Below are 12,629 nucleotides of genomic sequence, written 5' to 3' on the forward strand. Positions count from 1 at the left end.
GGAGGGCAGCGCGGCCCCAGGTGAGTGCAGGCGCCGGGGTGTGCCTGGAGCCCCAAGTTCCCACCGCAGGGCTGGAGCCACGGCTCCGGAGGCTGAACGGGCGTGGGAATGGAGCCAGGTGCGATGCGAGAAGTACTTTGGGGTTCGAGCGACCCCCGCACTCTTCAGATGGAGCGGCCACTCCGGGTGGTCTGCGTCGCGCTGTTGCGAGAGGGGCCCCAGCGGGCCGCTCCTGACCGCGGGCGGAGGGGGCAGGAGTAGGCGCGGGGGAGGAGAGGAGGGGGGGTGCGCCTGGCTCTGCGGCGGGCGGAGACTGCAAGGGAGTGCGCTTGTGTGCGCGGGGTCCCCGAGCCCTCCGCGCCAGACTCTTGTTACCTTCCGTGGAGGTTGGCGCTCACCTAAGGGCGCTCCACTTTGCTCGGTCGTTAGTATAACGCGGATGCAGAACATCTGCAGGGCTTGCCTATCAGCCCGACGCCCTGCTTCCCTCCGCCCGCTAAGCCCTAGGTGGGCGCGGGGGAAGGGACGTCCGGCTTCGCTGAATGCGCGTTGGACTTCTATGTGGGTCCCGGTGGACTTCTGTGTGGGTCCGGTTGGTACGCGGCTAGTGGCTGGTTTTCAACCCTCCAGTGTGGATTACTGACTCTACTCGTTGTCTGTGTGTCTTCAGGGTGTAGATCGTTAACCCTTTGGATCGCTTACATGTCATAGTTGAGGTGAGTAAAGATTGAACCTGGGCTCACCCGGCTGTGAGAAATGGAGGGCTGTGAAGACAAGGGCTGGGATTGGACCAGGAATATACTCGCAGCACCTTTGATTTGATAAGAAATAACTTCTCCTTATTAGACTATTTAATATGAGTGGAAGCTGAATAAGAGTCACCTTTCATAATACCTGTAACCAGAAAGGTGTTGACTCCTTCCTATGGAAGTAAGAGAAAAAGAACTTTATTGGGGAGGGGGGCAGATAGAAAGACGTGGAAACTCTGAAAGAGTAGAAATTGTGTGGCTGTGCTAAGCGACAGGACTGCTTTAAAAATAAAACAACAGAATAATTGCATAAACTGTATGTTTTAAAAGACCTTGTGAGCGGCAGCGTCGTTATTCTATTAAAGGGAAGTTTGCATAGATCCAGTGCCAACCACATCTAAATAGTTTTAAGTGTGCCTTTATGAAGACACGTTATTTTGGGGGAGGAGGGCAAGGGAAAAAGTAATTACATTTGAAGCTTTCAGTAACTCATCAATGATTTTCTTTCTGAAGACCTACTTTAGACTTTGTTTACTCAAGCTCTTGTTATTATGGATAAAGGGGAAATGCATTAGGGATCGGATTTCCTATCTTTTTACAGTTCTTTGAAGCTAGGAATTAAAATGGACAAGAATTGAGGCAGGGAGTGAAATTGGCATCTCTGAAAGTCTTGCTATGTTTGTATGTAATGTAGAGGGGTGGCTGTAATAATTAGGTAGTATCTCAAGTTAATAGTCTTATCTGGTAAAGCAAGCTGGAAGTCTGTCTGCGGAAGAAAAAAATAAGCAAACTATAGCAAGTAGTGCCCACAAACCCCTGCAAAAAGCTATTGAAGCCTGCAGCTTTAATCAAAGGGCATTGTGAAGATATTATTTTAATTAAAGGCTGTGATAGGCCATTAGAATTGTGTTAACAGCCCTCAGACAGACTCACAACTCTTCTTAAGTCTGCTTTCATTGATTTAATAGCTCAGAGTTTTTACCCTTCCTTATAAAAGGGTAATTGTAAAGTACCTATATTGCTGCAATTTCTCCTTGAATTGACTAGTTTTTAGTGCCCAGTGAAGAAGGGCGGTGCTGAGTCCACTGAGCTAGCCACTCTATATTTCCTAGATCTAAAATCCAACCCACTGCCTCCTTTCACTTGTGATTTCTTTTGCTCTTCTTCCGTTATTTAGTTGGTGTTTTTGTTTGTTTGTTTTGATCCGATGACATAGTTGGTGTAAACTTCCCAGAATTTTTACTGATATAAGGAAGTGAGCACATCTTCATGTTCAGTCAAACACTTTCATAATCAGTTCCAGATATTTATAGAGGACCGGCCCTATAAATTGTTCTTAGCTGTGAATGTTTATTGCTGAATGAATCCATCTTTCCTGGATTTTGTAAGTTTTTACATTTATTACTTTAATAGCTTGTATCATCACATTACAGTTCTCTCTTACAAAACATAAATGTCTTATGCTTGTTTGGAATGCTTCAAAGCGTCGGTTAAATTGGGAGTTTCAGAAACTTCTAAAATAACAAACACGCATTAGTTGATTACACAGGGACTATGATGGAAGCTTCTTTCCTTGGCGTCAAGGAATCAGTTGCTACTTAGTGCAGTGATCAAGGGGAGCTGAGGACAGGGAGGCAGACATGTGATCAGATCCTGTGTGTGACCAATGCATCCTTTGACAAGCAGAGCAAATCTAGCTGTAACCAGCAATACACTAGTGCCTCCTCTGGGGATTTGCTGGTTCTGCAGGATAATACCCCTGCAAACACTTACCCCCTGTCATGCTGCAAGACTCCTCACAGATAGGATTCCCAGGCAAGTGAATATGTGCCCATCCATCTGTGCCTTCGGTGGTTCAGAGGACACTGTAGGTTTTCAGGCTGGTAAGATCCCTTTTCTAGTGTTTTCAAAGTGTCTAAAAAAAAATATATGTATATTTTTTCCTTTTCTGACGTCACATAACCCACACCTGGCACAATGTAAATACAAGGAGAAATTAAAAAAATATATATGATACCACTTTTTTTAAAAGGCAAACTATGAAGACAAGAAAGAGCACTTTAAAAATATATTTCCTGTTTTGATATTACACAAAGAACCCGGGTGAAGCACTGGTTAGATGCTCAGGGGGTGGCTAGTGGCTCCAAGGAGAAGGATGTGTCAGTGTGCTTGTGCACAGATGTAACTTGCCCTAAAGGATCACTGTGAGTCAGAATCGAAGGCAATGGGTTTAGATTTGGTGAGTTTTATATTACATAACTACTTTGGAACTATTGTGTTTTGCCCCTTTGCTTTCTTTTTAATATGCCCAGGCTTCTTCCAGTTAATTATAAACTATTGTTTTTCTTTCTTTTTCATTCAGACCTTTTGCATAGTTTCAGATTACCTAATAAGCAAGGTAAATATATGTTAATTTGTGCCTGCTTACTAACCTAAAGTGACCAATTTCCTTTTTTTTTTAACCATATCAATGATTCTGCTTCTGGGTATGGCTGGCATCTGTTTCTCTCCCAACCCCAGGCCCCCTTGCTATAGAATCAAAGCCTCTTTCAAAAGTACAGTCCCTGATAGGGACCGAGTACCCAGCCAGCAAGGTAAGCATGGGCTTCTTTGTGCTTTTACTACAGAGATTATGAATCCCGTGTATGAAATGGTTCACTACAGATTAGTAAGCACAGGCTTACCTTGCTTATTGGGTAATCGCCCCTGCTTCTGCCTAAGGCAGAGCGTCTTGTACATAATTGAGAATGACGCTGCCATCCATCAAGAGCAGTTTCTTTTTCATGTTTGATAAGCAGACAGACCCTACTGCCTGTGTGATTCCTGCCCAGGGCCCCTGTTGGAGTATTTAGGCCACTTAACTGTGGGAGACCGTGGTCTGTAGCTGTAATGTTATCTGGCCTAGGGAGCTAATGGATTTGATCACAGTTTCTTGCCTTGAGAAGTCAGACCATCCAGGATCTCAGCCTCACTAATTAAAGTTAGAGCTTTTAGTTACAGAGGAGAGAGAGGCCTGTCACATTCGTACTGAAAATACTGAAGTTACTACTAAACTTTAATGGTATAAGATCCAGCTAATTATATGATATTATAATGGAGACCTAGTGTGGGGCTATATGGTAAGCACTGGACTGTTAACCACAAGGTTGGCAGTTCAAACCCACCAGCCTCTCCTCAAAACCCTATGTAGTGGTCACTATGAGTTGGAACTGATTTGTTGGCACTTATCGGATTCTTGGTGTAGTGCTGTGGGATAAAGCGTTGGACCGCAAGGTCAACAGTTCAAACACACCAACCACTCCTTGGAAACCCTATATAGGGTTGCTATGAGTCGGAACTGACTCGATGGCACTTAGCAACAACAACAACAACAACAATAGCTTATTATTATAATGGGGACCTGGTGTAGGAGTGTAGGATAGGTACGTTACTGCTAACTACTGACTGCAATGCTACCAGTCACTTCTGGGGAACATATACAGGGTCACTAGACATTGGAACCAACATGGTGGCACTGAACTGCAGCAACATATTGCTATAATAGATGCTGAAGATGGTCAGATGAAGTCTAGAATGATCATGGTGGTAACATTAGTAACAGAGACTCATCCCAAATAGAATTTGAAGCCACAACTAAAAGGGTACAGCAGGTGTTGTGGTTACTTTGCCAAACAAGTAGCCATATATACACATATATAGATATATGGGTTTTCTTGAGTTGGCCACTTGCTATCTGAGATAATCATTGGGTTGTCTATCAAATTGCAGTGGAAATAATTCGTGTTATTATGTAGTAGGAAGTTATCTTTTTGTTTGTTGTGATTATTTAGAAGAGAGAAAGCAGTTTTAAAACTTCATCATATTCACAGAGCGTATATATATATATATATATATCCCTAAACAATAGATTCCCAAGAGCATTATTTTCACTCCCTAACGCTGATCTACCCCGGATGGAAGTTATGGTGATCTCCCAATTTGTAAATGAAAACTCATGCTCATTCAATTTTGAGTCCGATCCGATCTTGTTTTTGGCTTTGGAGGAAGATGATAAATTAAAAACAGTTTCATTACTCAGCATGAGCCATTTCTGGCAAAACACTAACACACCCACTGGATCTGATCATCCCCAGTTCCTTCAGCAAGTAGGTAGTTGTATGGCCTGGGGCCTTTCACTAGGACTGTAGATTTCTACTTGTTAAGTGGCATCCAGTCAGTGCAGACACATAGCTACCCTGTACACAACAGAACGAAACACTGCCTGGTCCTGGGTCAACAGCTACTAGAAATTTCTACTCGGAATTTCTAATCTCTGCTCCATTTCTGTGTCATCTGTGGTCCTTCCTCTTCAGGAATCTTCACAGATAAGAAATGGTTTAGGGATTTCCCCCTCACCCCCCCTAACGTGAACCCATGGGAGAGCCACACTATTACCTTCAGTACTGTAGAGACGGTCTCATTATTTGTCTCATAGACACTGTCCTTGACAGCTTGGCTTGTGTGTGGTACTTGGGAATGAAGTTTACCCACAGCTTTTAAAATGCTCCTTGCCCCATGTTTTGCTCATTTCAGTATTGTCTTCTGGTATTTGTTCATTTATGAATGGAAAGAGATTAAAAAGTATCATGTTCCCCTTGAGCATTTATTTCTAAAAATGTCTTATGTGGATCTACACTAAAAAGGCAACCCAAAGCAACAATGAACAAGTGCTGTGCTTTACACCAACCAGATCCTCTAACTGTACACAGAGATGAACCACAGTGAGCACCTGAGAATAAAAGGGGAGAAAAGAAAAGGAGAACCGAGGTCTTTGAAGGGAACGAACATTGGATGTATCAGGAGGCTGTCTGTTCTAGAATTGTTGCAATAAGATCATATCATTAAAGAGTCAAGAGATATCCAAAATAGAACAGATCTCTTCTGAAACCATACAGGAAAATGAAAGGCTGATAATGGAAAACCAAAAAAACTCAAAACCCCCTAAGTCTTATAAATGTGTGGTGGTTCTTAAAGCTTATGTACTATTTTGCAGTTGCCCTCAAACTACTATTGAAAATGTCATTTCTATTTTGAATATAAATATATGCTGTTCACTGTTCATAAGGCTTCATTAAGATTATTACTTGTTAAAAGCAGTCTTGCTTTTCTTCCCAATAGACTAAAAGCAAGATTTTTCTTTTTTCCATATTATTGTTATAGCCCGGATTTCTGGTACTATTATATTTTATAAATCCCGGATTTCTTGTACTATTATATTTTATAAATCAGCCCGCAGAACGTCTCAGGGAATATCTGTTGTGTCCTGGAGATGTTCAATTGCCAACCATTATGGATTTTTCTGATTCTTGTAGATCATTCTATCAAGTCTGTTGGTAGTCCTCAAGTGTCTTATTTACAGTTCTTTTCCTAACAAATGCAAAAATTGAATTTGTTTATGGACTACCCATTGGTGGATATACCCATTCTTTTCCCAATAAGAAACATGTATATGCTATAAAGAGCGGCATAACTTTATTAAATCAGTACTACTGATTGATGATAAACTGGGAAGCATGTTATACATATTTCAAACCATTTAAAAAGTTCTACATTTAAGAAGTCATAAGAAGCTGAATCTTGACTAAGATTTTGGGAAATTGTGATGGTCTAAATTCTTTCACTGAGACAAGCCATGGATGATTACATTGGACTGCAAAAAACACGTTCCAGTTTCACTTCAGTGTCAAAAGTCCTGAGTTAGTAATAGATTTTCTTCTAATCGAATTCAGTATAATACAAGATACTCAAGTTCTTTCTACAAAGCGTATAGTTTTGTATTCCTTTCAAACGAGCAGTTTAGTATCTCTAAATTAATTGACAATTAAGCCTGTTTTAAAACTATTCTATTGTACTCTTTTTGCTGTGTAGTAGCTGGTTATGATATATTTTGTGCTACTTGTAATATTTTTAGAATGCTGACTTCAATTTAGGTGAAGCAAGTTCTGGAAATTTGGGTCTTTGGCTAATTTACAGTTGATACGCCGAGGCAGAATACCCATTGTTTTGTTTGTTTGGTTTTTTTTTTTTTTTTTTGTTTTGTTTTCAGGGACTTTTAGTCATTGATTTTCAGTAGGAGCAAAGCATTTAAGAGTCGGTTAGTCACTTCATCTGGTTTTTAAAAGTGGTTTCTCAGAGATTAAATGGAGTATAAAATCCAGCAAATTTTTATAGTAATGAATTTGTTTGGGTAAAATAATATTAGCTATTAAGGTCAAATGAATAATCAACTACTTGGAAAGAATGCTTTGCTACTCAGTTGAACACAAATAATTGGAACAAAAATGATTGCATGAGAAAGTTATTTCAGTTCAAATAAATGAAGCTGACTTAGTGAGTACCACTTACCAGTGAACCTCTCACCCATCACCATGCTTTCTTTTTCTTTTTGCTTCAATCCATTTACATTTTTTCTTGGCAAGGCTTTGTTCTGTTATTTGTTGATTAAGGTCTGTCATGCTGATTACAGTATGCTTTTTTTCATATATTTTCAGTTTGCCTAAAAAGTAGAAATTAAAAACAAGAAATGCAAACTTTGAAATACTTGAGCGTACAAAGGCATTTTCATCTTCCTCAAAGAATTTAATTCCGACTAGACATCATTTGAGCAGTCATGCCCCTACTTTCTTCAACATCTTCAAACTTCTCTCCCTAGATACGACCTATTCATGGTTTGGGTCCAACCCATAATGCTTTGCATCTGTAACAGCCCTGAAGCTGACACAGAGCCCTAGGAGTTATTTAAACACTGACGATTGTATTATTTTCTTTGCATGGCCTTTTTTTTTTTTTTTTCCTTCCTTCTATGAACCAGTCATTGTGAACACAACAACTCTCTGGGAAACCTAGGGTTACTGCCCCAGCTTCCCCACAGAGGGCTTGCCACTCAGCTCAGAGAGGAGAGAAGGCAGAAGAGGGGACTGCAGATCATTCTGGAGATTAAGGAGGAGGATGCAAGACTTTTTGCTTGGGGACTCAGATTTGTGAAGTAATATTTAACCCACTGTAAAAAGTCACTGGTTGTTACTGACAGTCTTGAGCTCCCATTTATTTGTGCATAAAATTTCATGTTACTGTTGGCACTTTTATCCCTGTCGCTGTTTGTGAGAAGAGAGGAGCCCTTATTTGCAGTGGCAATGCAGCATAGATATAAATCTCAAGTCCAAGTTTTGGCTATTTGAGTTCGACAGCCATAAATAAAAAGCTTAAGATTTCAGAAGGCTTCAAAAGACAACAACACAAACCACATGGTCAGTTCCCACTCATGCTTGACCCTGTGTGTGTCAGAATAAAAGTGTGCTCTGTTGGGTGTTTCAGTGACTGCGTTTTGGGAAATAGATCCCTAGGCCTTTCTTCAGAGGTGATTGAGGGAGTTAATGGCTTGTGCCACCGAGGACCCTACTGCTCAGGCCCCTTTATGATCAATTTGTGACATGAATTGTGTTGAATGATTGTACTGGTTTTGACCATGGAAAACGATCTCATTGAAAAGGAGCTGAGGAAGACTGATGGAGAAAGACACCATTTGACCATTGACCAAACACGTTCGTCCTGCTGTATCAGATATATCGCTGTTGCGGGTGCCATTAAGTGGATTCCAACTCATAGTGACCCCGTGTGATAAGAGGACTGAGCCCCGATAGTGCTTTCTAGGTTGTAACCTTTAAGGTGCTGGATTGCCACCTTGCTGCTGTGTGACTCCTCTGACCCTTCAGTTGGTAGTCCATTGCTTAACCGTCTCAGGTAAAGATGGTTAATGACAGGATGATTCACACGTTGTTATTTATACATGCTTTTCCAGTTTCACAAGTGTACTCCTCAAGGGTCTTACAGAGGAACTTTATCTCCTTCACAAAAGAGAATTTCCTCACCCAGTCATGCACCCAAACCCAGTTAAAATACCCTTCTGATTTCTTGTGTAGTTTCAGGTTGTTGCTGTTTTTGTTAAGTACCTTGGAGTAAGGTTATGACTCTTAGTGACCCTGCACAGGGTTTCCAAGGCTGTAAATCTTTACAGGAGCAGAACGCCTCATCTTTCTCCTGCGGAACCACTGGTAGTTTTGAACTGCTGACCTTGAGGTTAGCAGCCCGGTTCGTAACCACCACGCTACCTGAGCTGTGTGGCCCAGGAGCCTGGCAAATACTTCCTATTCTGCAGAGAAACACAAGGAAATTGTTTTCGAAGTGCTTGTGATGCAGAGAGACCTTTGGGTGGTGCCTGTAGTTACCAGGTGCAGATGCTAACAGGAATTGCAGTTTTGAGTCCACCCAGCTGCGCCTTGAGAAGGAAGGCCCATCTGTCTCCTTCCAAAATCAGCCATTGAAAACCCTGGGGTGCAGAGTTTCACTCTAAGACACCTGGGATAGTCATGAGTCAGAACCAACTCAATGCCAACTGGTTTGTGCTTCATAAACATGGTGTTATGGAATTTGTATATTGGCCTATTGTATGGTTAATTTTTAAAAAATTGAGATTAATCATAATGAAAATAATCAGTAAGTAAGCATTTCTGTGTTTATGTTCAGTTATGTGCCTTGCTCTCATCCAGTTACTCTGGGTAAGATTTCCATGGCAGGCATCCACGTTCAAGCTTGATATTAATAAAGCTGCTGCTTTTCTTTTTATTCTTCAACCCAAGTTAACATGTGTCTACCCTCTAGCAAGTGAATAATTCACCCTTTGCTTCCACCCAGGTAACCATCAAAGAAGGTTTCTTTTAGCAGTAAAACCTTTTCTTGACTTTTGTATAATAGTCATCTCAGACAGTATTTGTCCTTTTGTGACTGACTAATTTCAGTCAGCATGCACTGTACTGCAAGGTCAGTTTAGATTGCAAGGTTGGCAGTTCAAATTTACCAGCTGTTCCTTTGCAACCCCCCCTCCCCCAACCAGCACTTAACAACAACAACCATGTCCTCCAGGTTCCTCCAGGCTGTGGGATAATTTGCAGATTCATTGGTATTCTTCCAGGTTGCGTGGTATTCCGTTGTGTGTATGTGGCAGAGTTTGTTTCGACTTTCTTCTGTTGATGGGCGTTTAGCCTGTTTTCATCTTTTTGTTACTGTGAATAGTGCTGGAATGTACATCCATGTTCATATAGGAGAAACTACTCATGGCACGGCTTCTATGTCTTGAGGATATATAGTCAAGCAGAGGAATTACTGGATCATGCGGCTTAATCCCAGCTTTTTCAGCCAGCACACTTTTGTTATTTACAGTGATTGCACCATTTTAAAGTCCCACCAGCAGTGTGGAAGGTCCCCAGTTTTTCCACACCCTGGACAACATTTGTTCTTTCTTTTCTTAATTTTGCTATTAATAGTGGAGTACGGTGACATCTCATTGTTGTTTTGCTTTGCATTTTTCTAATAGCTAATGATCTTGATATGGTTGTTGGCCACCTTAATACCTTCTTTGGTGAGGTGTCTGTTCATGTCCTCTGTCCATTTTCTAATTGGCTTGTTTGTCCTCTTCTTGCTGGGTTGTTGAAGTGTTCTGTACATTTTAGAGAGTAGTTCCTTGTCTGAAATTTCTTTGTCAAAATGTTTTAACCCTCGTCTGTGAGCTTTTCTTTTACTCTTTTGGTGAAATCCTTTGATGTACTTAAGTGTATAATTTTTAGGAGGTCTCAGTCATTCATTTGCCTTTTGGTGTTTGTATATTTTTAATTATGTTTGATAGCATATTTAGCCACGTGTCAGAGCCCCTAAGTTTGTCCAGTGTTTCATGATGGTCTTCATAGTTTGAGAGTTTACCTTTAGGTCTTTGATCCACGTTGAGTTTGTTTTTAATACGACTTTTTCAAATAGTATTTAAATAGGAAAACTCAGGATTCTAGTTACCTTTTCTGCATAAATAGTATTGCAGTGACTCTAAAGTGTGGTGCTGTGGACTAATGCGCCAGACTGCAAAGGCATTTGAACTGCAAAGCCAGTGGTCTAGTTCACCAGCTGCTCCTTGGAGACCCAGTACAGGGTCTCTGTGTGTTGGAATAGACTCGATGGCACTTAACAACAACAACAATAGCAACAAAGTGTAGTGCTGGATCGCAAGGTCAGTTTGAACCACAAAGTTAGCTGTTCAAACTTACCAGTCACTCCTTGGAAACCCTATACAGGGTCACTATGTGTTGGAACCGACTTGATGACAACAACAACAACAACAACAACAACACAGTAACTCATGACAAGTCCTTTAACATCTCTTTTATGTGTTCTAGCTAATTTGGTAAGTCCACACTCTCGTTGTGTGGAAAAACACAATCTTTAAGAGACAAGAAGAGTACATGAAACATCTAAGGTTCATGTTGTAGAGACAAATCTAATGTTTATTTTATACTTCAGTAGCTTTCTTAACCGTTCTCTACCCTTTAGCTTTCATTATTAACAATGTGTACTTTATCACAACTTAAAAAATATTAGAAGGTCCTACATAGTGGAAGAAAATGTGAAGCAAAACTAAAAATTATAAAAAGACCAGACTTACTGGTCAGAAAGAAACTGCAAGAACCCAAGACTATGACCCTTGGTTGCCATTCAGGGCTGGGATTGAACTCACCCGTGTGGTTCAGTCAGCCAAGCAGTAGATAGGTGTTTGAGGGATACAATAACACGAGTAAAGTGTACACACCACAGAAGGGCCAGCCATTCCAGATCAAAAGGACAGTATATACCTAAGGACAAAGTTCAGAAGGGTGGGAAAAGGAGGAAGAGTAGAAACAGGAATCACAGGGAGGAAGTGGGTTAAATGCTGTTACATTGAAGGAACTGCAGTCATTGAAAATGAAACAGAAGTATAGGATTTGTTGGATATAAAATTGATCTCTAACTTTCACTCAGTTCACAATAAAAAGTTTTTTTATAGAAGTCAACAACAATCAATTCCATATAATTGTCATGAAGAAAAGTAAGAAGATTTCCTTCAACTTACTTATTTTGCAAAAACAGAATGTAGAATCCCAGTGGGCTTTGAAGTCATGCAGCACTTGATGGAGATTCAAGGACAAAGACCCCAGTGGTTTCCTTCCTGTTACAGATGATCTATATGTGCCTGATTATTTTGTTCATTACACAATTAGTGCATTCACATAGACTTTTCTACTCTAAAATCACTCTGAATTATACAAATCACTGGGAAAGAAAGTATTTCATGTGTGTTTTAAAAATTATTTTGGATCCATGTTGGTTTCCATTTAGAGTGTGTGTTGTTTTTTATTCATAATGTGTATAGATCTTGGATTCGAAGTATAACTATCAAGAATGTTTCATTCAGTTGTCTAAGATGTTTTACTGTATATATAGTATTCAGATAAGCGAAATCACTTCACAAACTGATTCTACTTTTACCATAACCTGTTTCAAACTCAAAATTCTGATAGTATTAATAATTATCCCAGCAGTGCTTTTTTAAAAAAAAATCATACCTTCAGAGGTGGCCTCGATCATTTTTCTTGCCATTTCATGAGGAGTGCCTTTAATCCTTTGGAGTAGGTGCAATTATAATTATATTTGCTAGGTAAGGGTCTTGAAACTTCTTTGAATTTAAAAGACTTATCCAAGATTGCATATTTAAGACATTCTTATTTGGTGTGAATTCTCACAATCATTATCAACAATTCAAATGTTAATGTGCTTGGATGGTTTGGCTGCAACCCACCAGGTTAGAGGGTTGACTCCATACCTTAGAAGAAAGGTCTAGGGATCAACATTTGGAAAATCAGTTATAGAAAACCTTATGGAATATAGTTTTCCTCTGACTCATATGGGGTTGTTGTTGTTGTTGTTAAGTGCCGTCGAGTCGGTTCTGACCCATAGCGACCCTGTACAGGGTTTCTGAGGGTGTAA

At 40.4% G+C, this 12,629-nt stretch overlaps 1 protein-coding gene across 1 annotated transcript in view; it reads left to right on the forward strand.

The window, feature by feature from the left end:
- CDH7 (cadherin 7, type 2) overlaps positions 1–12,629 on the forward strand; it is a 220,148-nt gene continuing 207,519 nt past the window's right edge. The window contains exon 1 of the mRNA XM_006837549.1: positions 1–20. The gene's annotated coding sequence lies outside the window, so the exon portion shown is untranslated. The remainder of the gene's footprint in view (positions 21–12,629) is intronic.

Source organism: Chrysochloris asiatica, unplaced genomic scaffold (genome assembly GCF_000296735.1).
Source record: "Chrysochloris asiatica unplaced genomic scaffold, ChrAsi1.0 scaffold00021, whole genome shotgun sequence".
NCBI classification, from domain to species: domain Eukaryota; kingdom Metazoa; phylum Chordata; class Mammalia; order Afrosoricida; family Chrysochloridae; genus Chrysochloris; species Chrysochloris asiatica.